This window comes from Leopardus geoffroyi, chromosome X (genome assembly GCF_018350155.1).
Source record: "Leopardus geoffroyi isolate Oge1 chromosome X, O.geoffroyi_Oge1_pat1.0, whole genome shotgun sequence".
NCBI classification, from domain to species: domain Eukaryota; kingdom Metazoa; phylum Chordata; class Mammalia; order Carnivora; family Felidae; genus Leopardus; species Leopardus geoffroyi.
In genome coordinates, this window is record NC_059343.1 from 101,917,104 (window position 1) to 101,938,581 (window position 21,478).

The 21,478-nt window shown below is 46.0% G+C and overlaps 1 protein-coding gene across 7 annotated transcripts in view; it reads left to right on the top strand.

The window, feature by feature from the left end:
* Positions 1-21,478, top strand: part of GRIA3 (glutamate ionotropic receptor AMPA type subunit 3) — a 268,559-nt gene that overhangs the window by 73,127 nt on the left and 173,954 nt on the right. The gene's annotated exons all lie outside the window — the stretch shown is intronic.

The window sequence follows — 21,478 nt, forward strand, 5'->3', positions numbered from 1 at the left end:
TTCAAATAGTGAGGTAACATCCTGAGGACACATTCTATTGAGACAGTCTCAGAAATTAAGGGTCTGATCTTCAGTGGTATACAGTTAGGTGTATTCGTTAATTATCTAAAGCACACACGTTAGAATTCAGCTAACTAGACTCCTCTAAAGCCCAGTTATCTTTGAGGGGCTTCTCAGGAAAACCAAGGGATCCTATTACTGAAAGACTCCAAAAACACATGTGTTTGCCCGTAACTCTGGTTATAGGCTGGGCATGGTTCTTTCTGACTCAGAGAAGGCAGAAGCAAATGGAAGGCCTGTCTGCCCAAGTAGTACCCAGAGAGGTTTTTCTAGGTAACTTAACCTGAAGGACCATTTTGTTTTTGGAAACCCAAAGAACTCTTCACTTCACTCCCATTTTGCTGCATCCTCAAACACTGTAAGGAAATACTAAAGCCTGTATTTGCTCCATGGTACTTACTTCTAAAATATTATCAAATTTCATGAACCTAAAGCAGGAGACCAAGTTCAAGCTCTGCCATTAACTAGCTCTCTGATGTTGACTAATGCACTGAAGTTCTCTTGGCCTTGTCTTCTCCCCTAAGGCACCCCACTTCTTAATGTAACATTCTATAATTTTGTTGAGATATCATACCAGACACAGGATACTTTGTTTCTGGCTACTAACCCTAACTTCAGTTAATTAGTCAAGCAATTCTGCAAGTTGTTATCAACGCCCAATGGTGTGTTCCAGTCTCATGATAGATGATTATATAATAGAGTTCCAATGGGAGTGGACAGAAAAGGACATTCATGAAACAATCTATGAACAACACGGGACACTATCAAATTGAATACTACACTACAGACTCTGATTGCTATAAGAATTGTGAAAATGAAGCACTCCGGGAAAGTAGAGTTTTCAGAGAAGGATGGCTACAGGATTTAGGCTTTAAAGGATGTGTAAGTTGTGGATTGCAAGAGAAGAGGGAGATTTATTGCAAAGCAGAAGATAGAGTTCATGTATTTTCTCCTCATCTCCCATGACCCTTCTTTGCCCATTAGCTGTCTGTTGGAGGAAAGGAAACAAAAGTCCATCGAGGTCTGTTCCTTATCCCTGCGCCTCTTCTCAAATCACCTCACTAAGTTGTTTGGACAATACTAAGGTCTTAGAGCCAAAAGAAACCTTTCCTACTCCTGTGTGTTGATATTTGTTTTTCTATAGCCATTTAGCTGGTGAGACTAATCTAGTCTGCTTAAGAAATACTTTCTGTAGGGACGCCTGGGTGGCTCAATCAGTTGAGTGTCCAACTCTTTATTTTGGCTCAGGTCACGATCCCAGGGTCATTGGATCAAGCCCCACGTCAGGCTCTGTGCTGAACGTGGAGCTTGCTTAAGATTCTCTCTCACTCTCCCTCTGCCCCTCTCCCCCCACCTCTAAAATTAAAAAAAGGAAAGACTTTCTATTAACTTTTACACTCATTTCTTCCTTGGAAAGCCTTCTTAAAACACTGAACCATGACCCCATTCCAGTACTTTCAATAACTTTTATTGACCACATTGGGAAGAAACAAAGTAGTCTATTCTTTAAGACTCAACGTAATTATGCCTCATCCAACTAACAAACCCATTGTTCCTATGTTACCTAATGAGAACCTTCCAATGGAGGCAGCTCCCATTATCCAGTGTTTCCCAAATGTGCCAGAACTATGCTTGGTCTCAGCAACTTCACTTCCACTGCTACCTAGAATTCTCTCCTTCATCTTGATGATGAAAATCCTGCCTATGCTTCCATTTTGCAGAGCCCACCTCAAATTCCACCTCTCCAAGATAGCCTTTTCTGGCTACTCCAGCTCGTAGCCATTCATTCACTCATTCATTCAATCAGTGCCAGGGTTACAATCGTGAATAAGATAGACATGGTTTCTGCACATATCCTAATGGATAGGACCTAATTTTAAAAAGATTCTCAGTGATACAGGGCACCTGAGTGACTCAGTTAAGCATCCAAGTCTTGATTTCACAGCCCCACAATAGACTCCGCACTGACAGTGTGGGCCTACTTGGGATTCTCTCTCTCCCCTTCTCTCTGCTCCTCCCCCGCTCATGTGCTCTCTTTCTCTTTCTCTCTCAAAATAAATAAATAAAACTTAAAAATTAAAGAAAAAAGATTTTCAGTGATAGCCTTGTTGAGAAGGGACATTTAAGTTGAGAACTAAAGGATTAGAAGGAGACAGCCATGTGAAGAATAGAGGGAACGAGTTTCAAGCAGTGGGAATAGCAAGTGCAAAGGCCCTGTGGCAGGGAAGAGTTGGGCATGTTTGAAGAACTGAAAGAAGAGACGTGAGGCTAAAGGGTAGTGAGGAGGTCAAGAGTGGCCTGAGATGAGACCATAGAGGTAGACAGGAAGCAGATCATAGCCACGGAGAATGCACAGGAGCCATGGGAAGGAGTATGAATTTTATTTTACCTTCATTGGGAAGTCTTTGGAGGATTCTGAACAGGGGAGTCATGGGATCTAAGTTTCTGTAGGGAGTAGAATGTGGTGCAAGTGTGAAAGAAGGGAAACCAGTTAAAAGGCTATTGTGGTTATTTAGGTGAGAAATGATGGCAGCTTAGGCTAGGCTGCAGATGGAGAAAAGTGGATGGAGTTGAAATACATGTTGGACACAGAATCAACAGAACTTGGAGACAGATTGACTGTGGGATGTGAGGGAGAGGAAGGGTTCATGGATGACTACTAGGCTTTTAGCTTGAGAGACTGGGTGAAATGGTAATGCTGTGTACTGAGGTGACTGGGCAGGAGGAGAGCTGATTTTGAGGAGCGGAGATCTTGCCCACCTCTGAACACCCACAGAACCCTTTTGTCCAGGCCATTCACTTGGCACTTAACATTAGTGCTTTCCGTTGTCGTTTCACTGGGTCTGCTATATACCTTCCCAAGCCCCTCTCTCCAGAGTGAGAAAAAACAATTGGTTAGCCCCTAGATTTATACTTTGTGCCGACACTGGTACATAGCACTGGCCTGGAGACATATTTAGCGTTTTCCCAAACGCCATTATTGATTCATCAGGAGTAAGCCCATGTCCGTTTTTCATTGTTGGACTGAAAGAGAGAGAAAGGGAGAAAGAAGGGAAGGAAGCAAGCAAGCAAGGCTGGAAGGAATGGAGGGAGGAAGGGTGGCTGGAAAGGAAAGGAAAGGAAAGGAAAGGAAAGGAAAGGAAGAAAGAAGATGGGAAGGGAAGAAAGGAGGGGGGAGAGAGAATCCAGTTTATAAATCAGACTATGAGGTACAGTTCTTTAAAATATTCAATAAAGTATCTATTGTATATTTTCTTATTTTATACAATAATCATCTATTGCTTTAGTAATAAAAATTATGGGGAGGGATCACAACTGTGAAATCGAATTGTAGAATATTTTAAATCACCTAAGAGGGAAATGGAGGACAGAAAAACAGAAGGGAGCACCTATAATTACATTCAAATAAGCTAAATATACAAATGATGTGACTCTACTGTATAAGGGCAGGGATAAGCGAGAAGCTGAGAAATGGGTTAAACAGCGAGGTCATTTAAAAGATTTGTAGCACAGGGGCACCTGTGGCTCAGGTGGTTCAGCGTCCAACTCTTGATTCCGGCCTGGGTCATCATCTCACACTTCATGGGATCGAGCCCAACATTGGGCTCTGCGCTGACAGCGTGGAGCCTGCTCGGGATTCTCGGTCTCCTCTCTCTCTGCCCCTCCCCTGCTTGTTCATTCATTCTCTCTCTCTCTTTCTCTGAAATTATCAAACAATGAATGGATTTCAAGGCTTTGTCAGCTACACGTGGATTTCTGTCTGCAGAGAAACATCTGGTTTCCATGTTGTTTCATTAATACAAAGTTGAAAACTGTGCTCTTGGTGCTGTATGCACAGCAAACCAGTTCTTGGAAAAAGTATGAGGTTGACTACGTGAGATATCTGCCCCTCTGTACCCTCTCCTCTTTAGTGACATCCTTTTATTTACCCAGGGCTCCCCACTATGACACTTAACCTACACCTGCCGTCCCTGGTGGGAGCAAAGCCTTGACATCTCTGTCCCAACCTGCCTCTACTCCACCAAAACTTCCCTGCCCTACATTCCATTTCCACCGATTAATAGTCTTTCTCTGCAAGTGACAACAGTTCAGCTGACCAATTTACTCATGCTAATTTATCCATGGCTATTAATGACTTGATGTGTTATTACATCCAGGGAGGAAATTTCTATTCGGGTAAGGGCCTTCTGTGAATAGAACCCTAGTCCAAAGGGTGGCTTTCTGATTCTCGGATCCCAGGCACCGCAAGTCCGGTTTGGGAGGTCCCTTGTCCACACACGTTCTTATACAGAAAGTTCTAAAGCCGTGTCAGGGAGGTGGCCACCTCTTCCCGTTTTCTACGAGACCTATCTTTTGGGTACAAGTGACCTAGTTCTCCGTGGTGCTGACATTTCCCCCAGAACGGCAACATACTTGAGAACTGCAGCCAGACTCTCTCGTGCACTCGACAACTCTCCTTGCTTTCAATGGGCACAGCCCACAGAGATCAAAGATTCTGGCCCAGGCTGCGGCTCTCAGCTTAGATAATGAGATAATAGTTCTAAGTGCCCTTTGAGGCAACTAGTCCCTACCTTCTTGCCGGTGTTCAATAAACTCCTGCTGTTTCCCATTCTCAACCTGAAACTCCCTACTCAGTTCCCAAGTAACTCTCTGGAAGTCAACAGCCTTCTAAAAGACCTTTCTATCTGCTCTAGAAAGTTGTGGCAGTAACATGGGCGGCGGCAACAGGTAGTCCATCAGTCAATAAGCTATTATTGGGCATTTTCTAGTGCTAGCTTGTGCCACACCACTGGCAGTGTTTGAGAGAGGCAGAATTAGGCCCTGCCTTTGAAGAGTTGACAGTCCTGTCGCTGAAACAGTGATTTATCTCAGGGGCCTGGGAAAAATTAATTTTTAACCCAACTGTTCCCTCATCCAATAATGACATTTGCATTCATTAGAGCCGACCCACTGTGAAAAGATTAAAAGTGTTGCCAGAGAGCGAGGAAAATGGGAAAATGTTGGAAGAGCCCGAGGGCTTAAGAGATAAAGAGACTCCCCCGAGACAAGGAGAAAGGGATTTTCCTCAGAGGAATATTTTCAGATTGACTAGATTCAATTCCACACACCCTCCTGCACATTATTGTTTACCACCTACTTATGCAACCTGGCTTCGTCCCTCTCATCCAGTTCTACCTTCCCACATAAAGCATAGAATCTCTTTCTCTTTCCCCTCTCTGTCTCTGTTTCTTGCTCTCCCTCCCTCTCTCCTTCCCTCTCCCTATTTACACACACACACACACACACGCATGCACGCACGCACATACACATCCAATACCAGTGGCACAAATCAATAAATCTCTATTATTAGCATCATTTTATCATACGATAAAATGATAAAGCAAATTATAAATAAGATGAAACAGTTTGATAAGAACGGCTGCCATTTCTTATAAGCACTCACTATGCACTAGGCCCTGAGTTTATGGATTATCACATTGAATCCACATGGTGTCCCTGCCTCTTTACAACTGAGGAAACCAAGGCATAAAAACGCTAACTGATGGCTCCTAGGGTCACACAGTGCTGAAGTAGTGAAACCAGGATGTCAACCCAGGTCAGCCACATTCATAGTCTATGCATGCTGTCCTCTGGACTAACACTTGTAACATTTGAAAACTTCTACTACCTGTTCCCATAGTCTTTCCTTCTGCCATTCTTCAAAGGACCTCCCTATCCTAGGTGTCTTCCTGTGGATGTACTCCAGGGGACGATTTCGTTCTTAAAGCCTGGTGTCCACAAATGAACACAAGAAATCGTGGTCCCAGAGTTCCAGGGATCTGGGTGGGCAGCGGATCAAAAATGCAGACCGAGGGGCAAATGAGTAGCCAAAGTAGTAAATACAGCCAGACTGGGGCGCGGGGGGGGGGGGGGGGGGGGGGCGCGGTGCCTGTGGTGGGGACCAGGCTCTGAGGTGAGGTGAACTCAGAGATTCCTCTCTGAGGCAGAAACAGTCCCCAGAGCATAGGAAGATCTGACCCTGTAGGCCGTCATCACTAAGGTGCCATTTTTAGTTGGAGAAGAAGAAAGCAAGGAAAGATAGATGTTAGGTCCTACCATGGCTAGTTGACAGGAACTTTTAAAAAAAAGTAGCAGGGGGCGCCTGGGTGGCGCAGTCGGTTAAGCGTCCGACTTCAGCCAGGTCACGATCTCGCGGTCCGGGAGTTCAAGCCCCGCGTCGGGCTCTGGGCTGATGGCTCAGAGCCTGGAGCCTGTTTCCGATTCTGTGTCTCCCTCTCTCTCTGCCCCTCCCCCGTTCATGCTCTGTCTCTCTCTGTCCCAAAAATAAATAAAGGTTGAAAAAAAAATTAAAAAAAAAAAAAGTAGCAGGTACCTTGATTAAAGAGGAAGAAGGGGAAGGGGAAAGGGAGGGAGAAGGAGAAGAGGAGGAGGAGGAGAAGGAGAAGGAGAAGGAGGAGGAGAGACCATCATGGATTGTTTTACTCTCCTCCACTTTAAGAACTGATTAAAAGATGTGTGAAGGTAACAGATGGCTCCAATTCTAGTCATGTCCATTTGCCTTCTGGGAAAAGCAAAGCCAGGAGAGTTTTTATTGAAATTCAAGCTACTTTTTACATCTGAATAAATTAGGAAGGCCCAGAGAGTACATTATCCTGTGAGAGACAGATACTAAATTCCCCTGTTTGAGCAGCAATAATCAGGGTTGACAATACCTGAGACACTCGGTAGCTTCTTCAGCCTGCCTAATCTATTGTGATGAGTCCTCAACTATGAGAGCATCTTGAGAGCCTGCACAATAATAATAGTGAATGACTATTTGGACTGGATTGTGAATAAAAGACCGTACATATGTCTGTAATGAGAATTTCATTGAAAATGAAAATACTGAAGCTGTCATATTTTTTAATACTTCGATTTGCACATCCTTGACTGCTTTGGGGCATAAAAAGAGAAAGTGCAGAGCCATTTGTCGTCAGCTCTTGAAATAAATTATCATTTAAACACTTCCTCTCCACAAAGGTTATTAGCTTAGTAGCTTGTTCCTGGGGTTGGACCATCAGTAGGGGAAAAAAAAAATCACAAGACATTAAACTACCCTTTCAAAAGCTGAATATTAGTTACTGTGGAAATTGTTCTCTCAGTAGCTTAACATATTTTGCTGTAGCTCTCCAATGCTGCAGATTAGACTGCAGCGACTATTAATAAATACTGTCATATTTTACAGCTGTCATGCAAAGCTGAAAAAAGGCTTCGCTGTGATTAGATCCTGTTTACTGTAATATTTCCAGCTCAGACTCAGAAAGGCAGTTTTCCTATAAAGGTATTTTCCATAAGTAGAATATTTCTCCATCAGACAACATGACTAATTTTAATGTATCATTAACTCCTTGGTGGCAGTGAATTTGAGGTTGAATTGACTTCACAGAGAGGTACGTCCCTCTCCAGAGACACATTAAGCCCAAGTGTCAAAATTTCTCTCTGGGTTGTCCTTCATATTCGGAGACGGTGTTACCGTCAGGCGATGTGCCTCGAGTCGTCACCCTTCCCCCCAGAAGGACAAATCTGCACCCGTTTGTCCACCTTCTTTCGCCCTGTCCCTCTTGTGACCGATTGCATTGTTTGCAAGACAGCTGGTCAGGATTTAGGGCAGGAATGACACTTCGGTGGACTCGCTAGAAATTCTGCTTCCTGAGCTGAAATGCCATCATAAGAGCAAAAGAAATAAATCTCTAGCCCCCCTACCATGCGTGAGCTGTTTGGAATGGTATTCACATCTCTGAAAAAAGGTGACAGCTGGCGGGCTTACTTTTGCCCTGACCTTCCATTGCTTTTCATCGACCTCCTTGAGGAATTAACCCTCACCAAGCTGAATACCTAGTTGTCAACGAATGGGTGGTCCTGACATTATTAAGGCTTAGCTGATGTGTTCAGTAAATTCAGAGTTGAGCCCAAGAGGTCCTTGAGGAAGGCTCTTCTAAGTGTTCCTCAGGGGAAGAGACAGACTGTAGTGTGGACCTACAACCGTGGCTGTAAGATTTGTCCCCTGGAGCCCCTTTAGAAAAGAATTAAAGCCAGGGCAGGAGCGCTAAGGAAGTTAAACAAAAGAAGGCACGTGGTATCTTTAGCACCAAGCTGGACACGGTAATGTGCGCAATAAATTTTACCTCTTATTATTTTATTATCATTATAGAACAGTGGTCCTCCATGGGGAGGGAAGGTGATTCTGCCCCCCACAGGGACATTTGGCAATGTCTGGAGACATTTCCAGTAGCAGGTAGAGGCCAGGAATGCTGCTGAACGTCCCACGGCACACAGGACAGTACCCACCCCCAAAAGAATTATCTGGAACAAAATATCAACAGTGCCAAGGTAGCAGCAGGGTCAAAGGACAAATGGTTGCAGGAACTCCTCAAAGGGCTGGCAATGAACCAAGCTAGCATTTGAGTGTCTCTTACTGTGCCTAGATTGGTGTTAAGAGCTATGTTCAATAGAAGGTAGAGCCTTTGGCTTTGAAGAGCTTATATTATGGTCAGAGAGACAGGATAAGATTATTGCACATGAAATAAAGAGAAGTACAAAACAACATAAGGCAAGAGCTAGATTGTGTAGTGCAGATTTGAAGGACCGTGAGAATCCAAATAAGAGAGAGTTCGCAATAGACAAGCTGGACCCATCCGGGAAGGCTCCTTGGAAGAAGTTCTACGTTTTTCTGAGCCCACCTCCCAGCGGTCTCCCCTAGCAATGACGTTGCCTTGATTGCTAAGGCCAAGTTGGTAGCTAGAACCAAAGCAACATGGCACACCCGTCAACCGCTCCCAAACTTCAGAGCTCAGGGCAAGAAACACAATTAAAAGAAAAACCCAAAAAAGGAACAATGTTCCTTTTACTAAATGGAAAGCAATCACAGAGCTATTGAAAATAGGCGGTAAACAAAAGGAGGGAGGAAAATACTGGCAAAATTCCATCTTCCGAACTAATCCTGTAGCAAAAGTGCAATTTGCAACAAAATCAACAGTGCTCTCTCTCCCTCTCTCTTGCAGTCAAACACATCGTTTGGCATCAGCACCGCTACACATGATGCTTTGGCAGAAAAGTGTACGGAAGCAAGGGAGACGGGATATGCGTGGGAGGTAAAGGCGGAGCACAGCTCTCTTTGCCCCGCCCTCCTCTCACCCCCACCCCTTCCCCAGTCCCTGTGGATCACCTTCAGTCGGGGGGCGGGGGAAAGTCGGGGCACAAACAGAGACTACATCTCTCCCCATCTTCCTGGATCCTTTCCAGTCAATAAGTTGCCAGTGTCGGCTGCTGTCCTGCTTTGTCGACTCCACAAACGATCTGATTAATTCTCTGGTGCTAACTGCCTCAGCGGGCTTTCTCGGCAGTAGAACAGAGGCTAATTAAGATCATGTCAGGCGAGGAGGCTGACAGGTTATGTTCCTGGGCCACACTGAACTTTTCGAGGCCGCTTCAGCCACACTGCAGGCAGGCACTGCTTGGCCAAACACCCACTCCGTAGCAGGCTTCTCATTTATTTCCACCGATCCCTGCATCGGTGGGTCTCCGTTTTGTCAAGGATTTACGACTTTCTCCTTGGGGTAGTGAGCTGCCACTGTGTTCACTTTGAATTCCATTGCTTCAGCTTCCTTTCATCTGAATTTTTAATATGCTTGTAAACAAAGAGAACCATTAATAGTGGGGCCGTTTCCCCTCCTAAATCACGTGTGTGAGAGCATGTGCAAGAGTGTGTTTGCATCTTACCTGCATAGAGCCCATAGAGGTGAGTTTAGGACAAGTAAAGGAAGCCCTACTTCTCACAGCAGGTAGAAAATGGAGGAAACATATGGAACTCATTACACCAAGTGGTGGTTTAGACTGAAAATAAAAATAGCTTCTCCCTCCCCCCAATAAAAGCTTAGATGAATTCATGGATGACAGACTGATAGTTATTAAGGGAAAGAGATGTTTGGAGATTTCTCTAAACTGAGGTCACCACAAATTGTGCGGTGGACTTAAGGGGCCATATTTGCCTTCTCGTAGGCAAATGGTCACACAGAGTGCCGCCATTCCATGCGCTGGGTTTTTAAAGATAATCTCAAGAGTCTGCTATGCATCTAGGAGGTGGAGAAGAATGTTGAGAAATAGAGAAACGTTCACCAGGAACATTTTCTTTCTGTTTTTTTTTAATGTTTAGTTTTGAGACAGACAGAGCACGAGTGGGGGGAGAGAGAGAGGGAGACAGAATCTGAAGCAGGCTCCAGGCTCCCAACTGTCAGCACAGAGCCCAACGCGGGGCTCGAACTCACGAACCGTGAGGTCATGACCTGAGCCGAAGTTGGGTGCTCAACCAACTGAGCCACCCTGGTGCCCCCAGGAACATTCTTTGTACTCTCAGATAATCAGAGCCTCTAACCACACATCAAGAACAAAACCCTGTCCAACTCTGCCGCTAAGTAGCACGCGGGATCCTGGGCAAGTCACAGAGCCTTTCTGGTCCTCAGATCCCACATCTGCAAGACGAGGGGGTGGACTCGATCATTCTTCAACTATCAATTCCTGAGTGTAGGAGTTGTATGTCAAAAAGGGCATTACTAGGGTTATAGAATTGAATGGAACAGAGTGCCTACCCGTAAGCAGCTCACCGTTTAGAAGGGGAGTAAACACGTGCAAATAAGTAAGTAGAATCTGCAAGTGATTCTCTTAGGTTCTAAAATGCTGTGGGCTATTATAGCACATCCATTTCCTTCTCTTCTTTCCCCGTAATGAATCCAGAACTCCTTTTCAAATGACCACTCATGGGGTGGGTTATGGAGACCCAAACATTCACCGACATCGGCTTTGGAAATGAGCTAGAGAACTTGGGCACACTCACATTTCCTTCTTTCTCACCCCGTAGTGCCCAGCCCAGCCCTTAATCTTTCCTGGATCCTGCCAAGCAAAGGAGAAAAGGAAACAAGCCCTAGTTGGTAGAGTAGGATGACCCAATAGATCTTAGAACACGTCATGTTAGATCTCCCAATCAGGAACTGCCATAACACGCTTCTAACAGGTTTTCTTCTAATAAGGTTTTTGCTGGAATCCTGAATGGTGTCTCCTCCCCCCACTTAAGACCTTTACTGCCTTCCAATTCTTAAACCACAGCCCCACACAGCCCTTTCTAAGTCTCAAGGCTTCTGTAAAATGAATGCATTGTTTCCTACCCAAAATGTTATGGATTTCCTGAATAATAATACAGTTTTGTTTCTTCACTCTATCCACATTCTCTAAAGATTTAGAATGCTTTCCCACGCAAGACGGTTCCAGTTTCGCATGGGTTTTTCAGAGGTTCTCCCCAAGTCTACATCCATATATCTAGTTTCCCCCTAAAACCTTTACCTTGATGCCCCACTGGGACCTCAAACTCAATATGCTGAACCCTTTGAATATCATCTTTCTAGAAAACACTCTTCTCCACCTGTGTTCCCATGGTCCTGCCCAGCTGCCTGAAGCAGAAACTTCATTCCTGAATCTTCCCTCTTCGTCGTTCCTCACACTCACCACCCAAGACCCTCTTCTGTGTTCCCTGACTCGAGTGCAAGGCCGCCATCACCTCCCACACCATCCTGCTAACTGATCTCCCTCATCCTAACCCCTACACTGCCTCCAGGCAACAATCTTCCCTTCACATCACTCACCTGCCTAAAAGCTTTCGGTGGTGACCCGTTACTCCTGGCATCATGTCCTAGCTTCTTAGTGTGGCTCAGAAGGCCCTGCATGATCCAACGAAACTCCGACCTGTTTCCGGAGCCTCATCTCCTCCCACTGCTTACCCGCTAGTGCTCTATAGTCGCGCCATCTGGAGTGTGCTCCGTTCAGTGTGCCACCTGTGCTGTACCTTGAGTGTTTTGCCTCCATGCCTTTGCATATACTGTCCCGACTTTCTGGCACTTAGCCCCTTCGCCCCACTCCCCCACCCTCACACACTCGCACGCACACACACACACTTTCTGCTAAATGACATGTCCTTCAAAGCTCTTCTCAAATATTCACTTCCCGAAGCCTAGGTGTCCACCACTGCCTGCCCTGTGTCCCCGAGCACTTTGTATATGCCTCCAGCATAGATCTGATCGTACTATAGTATTCTTATTATTATTATCTGTTTCTGTGTTTATTGTTCTCAAACGACTGTGAACTCATTGGAGACTGTAGTCTTACTCATCTCTGCCAGCGCTGTGCTAAGTGCTGAGTACAATACAGTACCCAGATGGTGATTATTATTTGCACATTGAACAAATGAATGAGCGAATGACAGAACCTTCCTAAAAACAAAACGGGAGATTTGAGGGGCCCTGAGGAGCCAGGGAAGGAGCATTTCGGTGGATTGTATCCTCGGGTCATACATTAGATATAGCCCATCTACCTCTTATATATTGGGTTAACCCTGACTTTGAATCCTTCTGTGACCCAACCTCTTCACAGAATATATCACCTTCCTTTAAAAAAAATGTTTCTCTAAATGGTATCACCTCCCTGGTCCAACCAACTCGGAAGCAGAATAAATATTTTAATGCCGGGAACTTTCGTTCTAGGTCTCCGGCTAGAGGACAACCTTACAGTGCTGGTCCCTGAGTCTCAGCCAATACAGAGTCATTAACATTTGAGGAATCTTAAGAGCTAATGTATAGACACTGTACTGTTTTATACCAATCAATGGTATTTAGAGATCCACATGAATTTTCTAAAGACAAGAGTAGCATGATATCAATTTCCACAGCTCCTACTGAAAGGGTAAATAAAGCAAATTATTTCAAAATGTCCATGTAGGCAATGTGACAAGGATGAGAAGTGACCCGAGAGCCAATGCAGTCGCTTCTCAGTTATCCATACAAGATGAAGGGAGCCAAGCACAGATGAGCCAAAGGGCATTTCTGTCACATGAATTAGTGCCTTTTTATAACAGATTTTCCTTCTTGTTTCTATACTACTTAGGCTTGGCTGAGCATGGGAATAAAGGGAGGTACCCAGGGAAAGGGATCTTTAAAGATGTCCTTTTAATTATAAATTCCCCCAAAGACAGGAAGCACCCTTTTGAGGGACCAGCAAGAAAAGGACACAAAATAGTTGTATGGACAGATAGAAGAGGATGAGGGGGACACAGAAGAAAAGAGAGGGAGGGATCCTGAATCCAGGGAGTAAAGCGGCGATGTCAAGTCCCCCAAAACAAACTTTGCGGATCTTACAATGACCAGGCCTGTTCCTGAAACCGTAATGACCGACAGGCATAAATCAGGAACAAAGACAATCAACAATAAACGTCATAAGTTCGGTGATTTTTGCTAAAGAGATTTGATGTGAGGCTTTATATTGCTCAAGAAATTCAGGGGTACCTGGGTGGCTCAGTTGGTTAAGTGTCATACTTCAGCTCAGGTCATGATCTCACGGCTCATGGGTTCAAGCCCCGCGTTGGGCTCACTGCTGACAGTTCAGAGCCTGAAGCCTGCTTTGGATTCTGTGTCTCCCTCTCTCTCTGCCCCTCCCCTGCTCGCTCCCCTCTCTCTTTCTCTGTCTCTCTCATAAATAAACATTAAAAAAAAATTTAAAGGAATTCATAAGGATTGCATCAGCTATAAAATTTACAGGTTTCAATAAGCAAACTACAGAATTATTACATAGAACATTCTATACTCTGAGAAGCTGAGAAAAAGTCTTTAAAGATTAGTCAGGGGGCACCCGGGTGCCTCAGTCAGTTAAGCGTCTGACTCTTGATTTTGGCTCAGGTCATGATCTCATGGTTTGTGAGATCGAGCCCCATGTCGGGCTCTGTGGTGATAGTGTAGAGCCTGCTTGGGATTCTCTCCCACTCTCTCTCTGCCCCCCCACTTGCACACATTCCCCCCCCCCTCTCAAAATAAATAAGCAACAAAAGAAAGATTAGTCAGGTCTCTTCCTCTCTTGGGAAGCTCTTGGTAGAGGTGGATTCCTCCTGAAAATCCTGGAGAAGGAATAACTGGTTTCCATTTGGCACAGTATGGCAGGAAGCCATACAATATTATTTGCCCAAACTAGTCATTGTCTTTCATTTTTTGACTCTCTTCAATCATATAAGTGTATTATGGCTTGTCAACAATGTGGTAACTTTCAAGAGTAAGCGCTAGGACTTATCAAAGGGATTTTTGTTATCCTGCCACTTTTATCCACCTAGCACAGTGCTGGATGGTAGCATAAAAAACAAAAACAAAAACAAAAACAAAAACAAAAACAAAACCTTAGATGTCAAGCTGGAAAGGTCTTTAAAGTTCCTAAGTCTGAGGTTTCAGGTTCTGAAAAATGGATTGGCCCCATATTTTGTCAAGTTGGTAAGTCTCCTAATCTGTAATTCTACTTAAAATGTGGGATTCCAAAAATCTAAAGGCTAGCCACAGATTTATCATATTAAGCCTTTTCTACTCTGTCTCAATGCTTTTATCTACATAATGGCAGTAATATACTTTGCACCCTATCTCGCAGGAATAAAGAGGAATGGCATAATGACGTAAGCTAAAATCAATGCTGAATACGACTGCGCAGTTGCGTAAAGCTCAAAGAACTCCTGTGTAGATAAGTGGTTAAGATGCAAGAAGGCAGGCTCATCCTCTGTGCCCATGGAGTTACAGAGCTCCCCATGAGGCTCTACCCACCAGAACTGAAAGAACACGCACCTGTCCACATTCCACATGTACTCACCCACCCAGAGGATCCAGCCAGTTCTCTCCTTTCTTCGCATCGATTAGCAAGTCAACATGTCACCATCACCAGGAATAGTCCACAAATGCTAATCAGCCCTGGGGCTCCCATAATCTATTCCCTGGGGCCATACCATGGCTAGCAAGAATGGCCACAGTCTCTAGGCTCTGGGTTGTCTGTTTCCTCAACCTTAAAGTGAGATCAGAATCGTACCTAAATCAGAAGACTGTTGAGCAGATCACATCCATGGAAGGCACCTAGAACAGTTCCTGGCGCCTAGTTAGCATTCTGTCGGTGTTAGCATCGTTATTACCTCTTACAAGGGTCACAGGAAAGGGGAGATGACTGAGACACAGAACAAAGACCCTCAGCTGACCTATCTGGTCCCTTCTGTACCTTTGCGGCGACCCTGCTCACCTCTCCAATGTGCTAATTTTGGTTCTCCTCTATCAGAATCAGAACCTGTTCCTAGGAAAGGAGCTGGGAGGCTTATTTACATTACATGGAGGTAGAAATGACTGATGCACAGCTGCACACAGATATCTCATGTTGTAGGCGAATGCAGAAAGCCTCGGGCCAGAGGAAGGAAGCCTTGTGATACTGGTGATGGAGGAGGGGGGTCATTGGCTTCTGCAGTCCTAACTTCATAGCCAGCCCTCCGTCTGTCCCACATACTGCTGAGGCTAGGCCCATTGCTGAAGACAAGGGAAGGACTGCACGCGCTGGACCAGCGCTTGTTGGTGGTTTTACCGGGCGCATGTTCTGGAGAATAATAAAACAGAACATAGCATTCTCTTCATTCACAGGCAAATAGAAATGCCTAAAGGCAACTTAAGCTGAACAGACAACCTCTTTGGAAAATCTTGAAGCCAGTGGCTCCACCAAAAATATATCCATATTTTCATTGTTTAATAAGCTGACAGAAAGTGGAGCATATGTCTTCTCTGACACATTTTAGGCTCTCTTGGATTCATAGTATGCATACGGAATCCTAGAATCGCGAAGCAAAACTCAGTTTATGGTCTTACATTTGTTTGGCTTAAGCTGGCAACTGTTCGGAAAGAGAGGAATGATCAGGTCTTTTTTGCAGGTTCCCTTCCAGTCTCCCTCACCTGTAGGCCCATTCCCTGCAGCCATGGCCATGGGACTGGATGGACCCCATCCTTTGCGTGCCTCACCCACCAGGAGGGGCATGAAAAGAAAGTGAACAACAGAGAGCACAGGGGGAGTCTCTGGTCATTTGGCGAGAGATGGTGGGAAGGATTCTTTCTATGACCTTAGAGATGAACAGATAAGATACAACAATTACCCTCACTGACAGTCTTTACAGATCTAAAGTCAACATCCCCCCGAACCCCAGCTTCCTCATCAGTTCATCTCCATCAAGCAGATGTTGGAGATTCCATGGTACCGTGGCCATATCTTCTGAACACCGTCTGACAACGTGTTTTCTTTTCTTTCTGGTTTATCCAAGGCGGGCCTGAGGATTTCAGTCCCGCCCCCTGACATCGATCAGCTGTGTGACCTCGGGCAGAAACCTCTGTGAGCATCCATAAAGTGGCAATGGTTATAGCATCCACCTAATTGGACTGTTAACAAACCTAAATGAGATATGGTGAAAGTACTTAGTGAAGTGTCCGGTAAATAGAAATGCACCCAAAAGATGATAGGGATTGTTACTTAGGGTAATGATCGAAATGCCTTTGCAAACACATCGACATGAAACCTCATTTAGTTACTAACTTCAGGAATCACCTTATTAGAAAAGGAGAAAGACACATGAAATTTGGCCTGCCCCAGAAAATCCTAGATGTCTTATCACTGTATCGGTCGGTACTGCTTCCCCGTCAGTTTAACAGGGCATCTTGGAAGAAGGGAGAGAAAGGAGGCAACCTTCTCACTGACCTCATAATTCCTCGTCGCTACTGATAAGCTATTTAGAGCTCAGCAAATCTGATTTCTCTCCTGGCCCCAATCCTTTGCACTCTTTGAATGTTCCAACTTGAAATTAGAGAAATATCTCCAGAAACGACTTGTGTGTGTGAGCTCACCTAATAGGTTATTGAGAGATTGAAATTATTGCTTAACTGGAAGAGCAGTCATTTTAATGAATATTGTTCACAAGAAAACCTACCATTTTATCCTTCTAAGCACGTTTCCCATGCGTTTTGCCATCATTCCCACGCTGCGAGGAGGGCAGTGAAGGTTCATCATTGCCAGTTTACCGATGGAAAAAAAAAATCTACGTTCTCACGAAAGGGAAGTGACTTGTCCAAGGTCACACAGGTGATGAGCCGTGAAAACAGGACCCAAGTCCAAGCGTCCTTACGCCCAGTCCCACAATCCTTTCCATTCCACCAGCCTGCTGCACGAGTTTAGGTCAAAAGATCATTTCCTTACTGACAAGGATGGGCTCCGGCTTTGTGGGGGATGTGAGGGGGCTAATGAGTAATTCGTCCCTCACACCAATACCCTCCCTTGAGCGAGCATTCGAAGTGCCAGGTTCTGCACGAAGCCCTCTAACTGCAGCATCCACTTTCAACTGCACAGCTGTTTCACAGGGAGGTCCTGGCCCGATCCTCAGTTTACAGCTAAGGAAGTAGAGCTAAGTGATTTGCTCGACGCCACACTCCTACGTGAGCGCGGAAGCTCGTACTGGATGCCCTGTTTCCGAACTCCCCGTCAAGCGTGCTTTCTGCTACTCCACACTGACAGGAACTTCCAGCTCTCTTCTTAACGAGGAAAGGATGTTATTTTTAAAGATGCTTTAGGGCAAAAAGATAAGCCAGTCCTCTCTCAATTCCTCATGCTGATAGAGAAGGACCGAAAGCAGGCAAATCATGCCTAATCCCAAAGCCCTGACTGCACAGCTGTGACAGGACAGTTAGGGACACAGACTCCAGCAGGGAACGCAGGGTAGGGGTTCATCACCTCTTCCCTGCTCGGGCCCTGGGCTCCAGCCACAAATGGTTCTCAGCGAAACAGAAGGGTGAAGTAGGAGTGCTTCGGTCTGTTGCTCCCTTCCCCTCCGAGGGGGGCTTAGGGCCCTGCTCTTGTTCTAGTCTGTCCCCGTCCCTCATCTCTCATCACGGTCACCCTCGTTCTCCTGTCCCTACAACTCTGCCGGATGCTGCTCACCAGGTCCAAGTTGGCTGGGGAGGACAAGTGCTACACACGTCAGTGACATTTGGTTTTTTTTAATGTTTATTTACTTTTGGGGGGGGGAGGAGCAGGAGCAGGGGAGGGGCAGAGACAGAGAGGGAGACACAGAATCCGAAGCAGGCTCTAGGCTCTGAGGTGTCAGCACAGAGCACGATGCGGGGCTCGAACTCACAGACCGTGAGATCATGACCTGAGCTGAAGTCGGACGCTCAACCGACTGAGCCACCCAGGCGCCCCGACATCTGCTTTTTAAGAAGTGCCTTGTAGGGGCGCCTGGGTGGCTCAATCGGTTGAGCGTCCGACTTCAGCTCAGGTCATGATCTCACGGTTCACAAGCTCCAGCCCAACATCGGGCTCTCTGCTGTCAGCACAAAGCCTGCTTCAGATCCTCTGTCTCCCTCACCCTTCCCCTCCACCCCCCTCAAAAATAAATAAATATTTAAAAAAAAAAAAAGAAAAGAAGTGCCTTCTGGGGCGCCTGGGTGGCTCAGTCGGTTAAATGTCCGACTCTTGATTTCAGCTCAGGTCACGATCTCACAGTTTCGTGGCATCCAGCCCCAGGTCGGGCTCCGTGCCGACAGCGCGGAGCCTGCTTGGGATTCTCTCTCTCCCTCTATCTCTGGCCCTCCCCCGCCCGCTGTCTTGCTCGCTCTCAAAAATAAATAAATAAACTTAAAAAAAAAAAAAAAAAGAAGTGCCTCCAGGCCTTTACCTTCCGAGCACCTGAACTGGGGGATGGAGAGCCAGCTCTGCCCACAGCCCTCTCCCCTCTCCCGTCCCAGCGGGAGGTGGAGCAGCCAGTTGGGGGGGGGGGGGTAGGTATGGGTTACTACGGCTAACGAATGAACTCGCTGTTAATTGGAGCTTGACCAGCTTCATTTTCTGGCTTCCAGAAATTTTTCCCTGAGGATACAGATGAGTGCAAATCACCCTAAAGACAGGAAAGGTGAAGTTCCACGTGCACATTTACACCAGGAAGGGGAAAATCAGTTCATTATTTCAAGACCTCTTGAGATGCTGTAAATACACAGTCAACACAGAACAAAGATCCCTTTTTCCCCCCCTTACATTATTTATGTGCCATCTAAAAATTACATGCCCGTTCTCTTTCCAGCGCTGAGAGAGAGAAACATGCATATTCATGATCTGATAAATATTTAAGTGGGATTTATTTAAATGAGAGAGTCCATTTACAAACATTCCCTGGCTCTGAGATTTTATCCTGGGCACACAGAGGGAGGATAATTTCCTCTGGTAGATTCAAAACCTCCGCTGGCCACCTGCCCCCCTAAACTTGGAGCTCTTCCTTGAGAACTGGTGAATGCCACCCGCATTATTTCAAGGGAGTCTTCTGTGCCTCCTCCCTCCAGGCCTGCCTTCCTGCTCTGAGCTCATGCCATAGGATCAGTCGTTGGCAAAATGCTGGAGCTGGCAGTTTATTTGGGGGCGGTGGGGGGGGGCGGGCACAGCTTTCCTCGCCTAGACACTCCCTCCTGCCTGCACTAGCCCCACAGCAGCTACCACCGCTGATGCTCCTGACCTTCCTAAGGTCCACCTCTCCCGCTGAGGGAGGACAGTTCTGCCATATACCAAGTAACCAGGACTGTGCTCCCCTTCCCAAGAGAACATGCATTTTAATACTAAAGGATTTTGTCAGCACTTATTTTCAAAGCACGTATACGTACAGGGTTTTCTGTGCTCCTCAGAACAATCCTACAAGACTCTCAAGGCAAGAATCCTTAGTTTTAGACATAAGAAATAAGAGAGAGGACATCCTGCTTGCCCAACCTAAGTCCCACAGCCAGTGAGTTGCAGAGTTAGGACTCAAACTCAGGTCTGACTCGTAGCTCCGGGACTTTTTCATTACATACAGCTGCCTCTCATCTAGGAGGCTACTGGAGAGAAAGAAATGGCAACCCAAAGGGAAGGCTAATAATGACCTATCAGGCACGGAGGCTGTAGCGGGGGAAGGATTTGGGGATGCCTGGGACTGTACTCAACACCTCCTCAGTCCTATCGCATTAATGACTTTCAGCGTGTGAGGTTACCTCTCGGTTCTTCGGCACCATGCTGGCTCTGGTCCCAGCCCCCCATCTTCCTCGCTCCCAAGTTATATTCACCTGTTTTGTGTCTCACTTTATCGAAACTTTGGGAGATGATCAGTGAAGTCAGCTGTAGAACTCATCTGGGCTAGGAAGTAAATACTGGTTAATGGCTTCTGGTTAATGCCAGGAGCTTCTAATGCCTTACGTGAAGGACACTGTGGATGGCAAAGATTTCAAGCAGTAAGCCGGGCCAGCAAGGGCAATATCCTTGTGCAAATGAACTTCATAGTTCTCTAACTTACACTACTTAAGTGACCTAATTTACGGTTGCCAGATAAAATACAGGATGTCCAAGTAAATTTGATTTTCAGATGAATAAGTTTTTTTTTTAGTATAAGTATGTCCCCAATATTGCATTGGATGTACTTACACCAACAATTTTACATTGTTTCTTCTAAATTCAAATCTCCTGGGCTTTTTTTTTTTTTTTTAAGATTTTTCATGCGCTTGTGTGGGGGGAGGGGCAGAGAGAGAGAATCCCAAGCAGGTTGCACACTCAGTGCTGAGCTTCACGGGAGGTTCGATCCCACAACCCTGGGATGACAACCTAAGCCAAAATCAAGCGTGGAACGTTGAACCAACTGAGCCGCCCAGGCACGCCTTCCTGGGTTTTTATTTGCTGTATCTGTCAACCCCAGCTTACCTGTAAGACCTGGCCTGCTGAGAATTCCCATCACAACAGTGCAACTGGGCATTTGCTTGCTTGTGACACTTGGTTGTGACTGATTGTATAGCACCTGACACTGTGCCGGAGGGGTGAGAGGTGGTGAGGAAGGAAGAGTGGCTGTGGGAGAAGGACACATGTAGCACCCAGCCCATCATGAGAGTGATCTTAGTCACGTGTGCATGACCTAAAAGTAAGGCACCTGGCCTTCTTAGAAAATATAGCTAGTGCTATTTGCCTCTCGCCCCCAGCTCCTCCCCTCGCAGCCATCTGCTATGCTATTCTCCCTTTTGAAAAAGGAACCACTCGCGAGGTGCCTGGGTGGCTCTGTCGGTAAAGCGTCGGACTGCGGTTCAGGTCATGATCGCAAGGTCCGCGGGTTCGAGCCTGCGTGGGGCCCTACACTGACAGCCTGAAGCCGGCTTCGAATCCTGTGTGTGTGTCTGCCCCACCCTGTTCTTGCCCTGACTCTCTCTCAGAAATAAACATTAGAAAAAAATTTTTTTAAGAAAAAGGAACAAGTTTTCACACATGCCAAGCCTTGCATTTTCTGAGGGTGATCTGGGCCTCGGCAGGCATGTTGTGAGCAAACAGCAAGGCGGGCTGGAGGGGCGTGGTCAGGCTGTTGCACTGACCGGGCTGCCCAAATGTAATCAAAGGCCAGGCGCAGACCCCAGAGGTACCAGTGGGGAGAGTTCCATGGCCAAAAATATTAGGGTAGTGAAGTGGAGAATGTTTACAAGCCTAATTAGCAATTTGCACAACTGCAGTGTTAAAAATTCTGCTA